We start from the raw sequence: 2,500 nt of genomic DNA on the forward strand, positions 1-2,500 counted from the left end.
GAGGGCGCGCGCGCGCGCGCGCGCAGCGAGGGCACCCGCGAGGAGGGTCCCGAGAAGGGGACAGAGAGACCCGCGGCCGACCGCCCCGGGCCGCCCCCCCTTGCCCGCGCACCAACACAGCACCCCTACCGACCACCGCCTACCACCCGTCGCCCCCTCCGGGAGGAGGAGGCGGCGGCGGCGGCGGGGGCGGCGGCGGCGGCGGCCGCGGGCGGCGGACAGAGAGGGAGACACCGAGGCGGGGCGGGACGGGGAGCACGAGCCGGCGGTCACGGGACGGACGGGGCGGGGACCGGCGGAGAGGCGGCCCGGGTTGGGGAGGGGGCGGGTCGGGGCACGCACGGGCGCCGAAGCCCGAACGGGCGACGGACGCACCGCGCGCCCCCTACCACCGCCCCCCCGCCCCCCTCACCACGCTACCGCCACCGCCACCGCCACCGCCCTCGCGGCGGGAGCTCCGGGGCGCGAACCGCGGCACGGCCGCAGCCCGGGGGGAGAGCGCGCAGCGGCGGGCAGACGCCGCGGCGTCCCGCGGGTCGCCGCCGGGGCACGCGTCCCCGGGGCGCGGACGCGCACGCGGACTCGGCCTCGGGCGCGAGCCGCCCGTCCCGACGGGGCGCGAGCCGCGTGGGGGGGCGGGGGGGGCGGGAAGCGGGCACGGGCCGCGGGCACACGGCGGGAAAGGCACCGCAGGGGGAAGGCGGGGGGCGGAGGGCCGCGCCGGCCGGGCGCCGGCAAACACCGCCGCCAAGGGCGGGACGGCGAACGACGGCGGACCGGAGGGCGCGACCCCACCCCCGCCACCACCGCGGGCCCCCGCCGGGTGGCGCGAGACCGTCCCCAGCCCCCCGACACCCCAGGGGCGGTGACACCCGAAGGCCGCTTGCGGCGCGAGGAAGCTCTCGAAGGGGAGACCGACCACACAGGCCCCGGCAGGCCAGGGGCCTCGGCGCGAGCTCACGTCCCCTTTTCTCCCCTCTCGCGGGCGACGTCCCCCCGGCCACAGAGGCGGGGCGGGGGGGACGCCGTGTCTGCACTTAGGGGGACGGAGGGCCCAGAGGCCCTGCGAGGACAGCCCCCAGCCACGCGCCCCCCGGGGAGGCGCGCACAGGACACGCGCACCCCGGAGGGGCGATTGATCGTCAAGCGACGCTCAGACAGGCGTAGCCCCGGGAGGAACCCGGGGCCGCAAGTGCGTTCGAAGTGTCGATGATCAATGTGTCCTGCAATTCACATTAATTCTCGCAGCTAGCTGCGTTCTTCATCGACGCACGAGCCGAGTGATCCACCGCTAAGAGTCGTACGAGGTTTTCAAGGGTTTCGTTTCGGCGGGACACCCGCCCCTGGCGCGGCACATCCCACCCACCCCCGCCTCCCTCCCCGGAGGTGGGAGTTGGGGCAGGGGGTTGCCTCTGGCCGGCCAAGTCAGACAGAACACAGCAGAACGGAGGGGTCGGGAAAGGTTCCACACGACGGGGCGTCCGGCGCCAAGCCGCCAGGGCGGGCTCGGACAACCCCACAGGCGCCCGGGGGGCCCCCAACCCTCCCCCAGGGACGCGGGGCAGCACGCGCACGCGCCGCCGCACACGGCCACGGCCCACACGACGGCCGTCGGGTAGCCCCCTCCCGACGGCCGCGGCGGCAGTGACCGTGGCGCGCCACGCCGCGCGCCACCCCGTCCCCTCGGGGGACGGCGGGGTCTGGGGGGAGACGGGAGGCAGCTCCCGACTACTCCCCGCGGGCCCGACCGCCCCGAACCCCAAGGCGGACGGGCGACACCCCCCCAGGGGTCTTTAAACCTCCGCGCCGGGACGCGCTAGGTACCTGGAAAGGGTGAGGCGGGCGAGGGGCACGGCACGCCCCACGGGCCAACGCCCCGACGTCGACCCCCAACCGCCGCGTCCCCCCCCACCGGGCCCGCGGCCGCACGCGGGCCTCGGCGCCGCCGGCCCGTGACCGCAGGGGGTTGCCCCGCCGCGCGCCGGCCGACCGCCGGCCCCGGAGGGCCCCGCCGACGCCAGACGACCACCCCCCCGCCGTCCCCCCCCCCGAGACGCGGGGCAGAGCCCGCCCCCGCCCCTCCAACCCTCACACACCCGGCGCGGCCGGCCCCGCCGGACCCCGTCCTCTCGCCCCAGCCCATCCGCTGGTGGGGGGCCCCTACCCGAACCCGCGTTCCCGGGCACCCTTCCCCCCCCACACACCACCACCGAGGGCGGAGGGAAGGGGCTCCGACGGGGAGCTGGGCGCCAAGCGGGCAGGGGACACACGTCAGAGGTACGGGAGAGGCGAAAACAGGGCGGGAGAGCCGGACAGACGGCCGCGGGAGGCGTGGGGGGTGGGGGACGGGGCGGGAGAAAGCCCCGAGGCTCGGAAGGCGTGGGGAGGCGAGGCGCCTGGCGACCGGCGCGGCAGGCCCAGAGCGGCAGACGGACGGCCGGCCGGCGACCGGCCGAGGCAGACCGGCCCAGGGCCGGCGACGGGAGGCGGCGGGGCAAGG

At 78.4% G+C, this 2,500-nt stretch overlaps 1 long non-coding RNA gene and 1 other non-coding gene across 2 annotated transcripts in view; both read right to left on the reverse strand.

Annotated features, from left to right (window-relative positions):
* LOC147377191 (uncharacterized) overlaps nt 1–2,500 on the reverse strand; it is a 24,016-nt gene that overhangs the window by 13,841 nt on the left and 7,675 nt on the right. The window lies entirely within an intron of this gene.
* LOC147377193 (5.8S ribosomal RNA) lies at nt 1,148–1,300 on the reverse strand. The gene has a single exon (XR_015153979.1). It is a non-coding gene; the product is annotated as a 5.8S ribosomal RNA (ribosomal RNA).

The sequence above is a fragment of the Bos grunniens genome, chromosome 2 (assembly GCF_055505025.1).
Source record: "Bos grunniens cultivar Pamir isolate PY7600 chromosome 2, Bosgru_T2T1.0, whole genome shotgun sequence".
NCBI classification, from domain to species: Eukaryota; Metazoa; Chordata; class Mammalia; order Artiodactyla; family Bovidae; genus Bos; species Bos grunniens.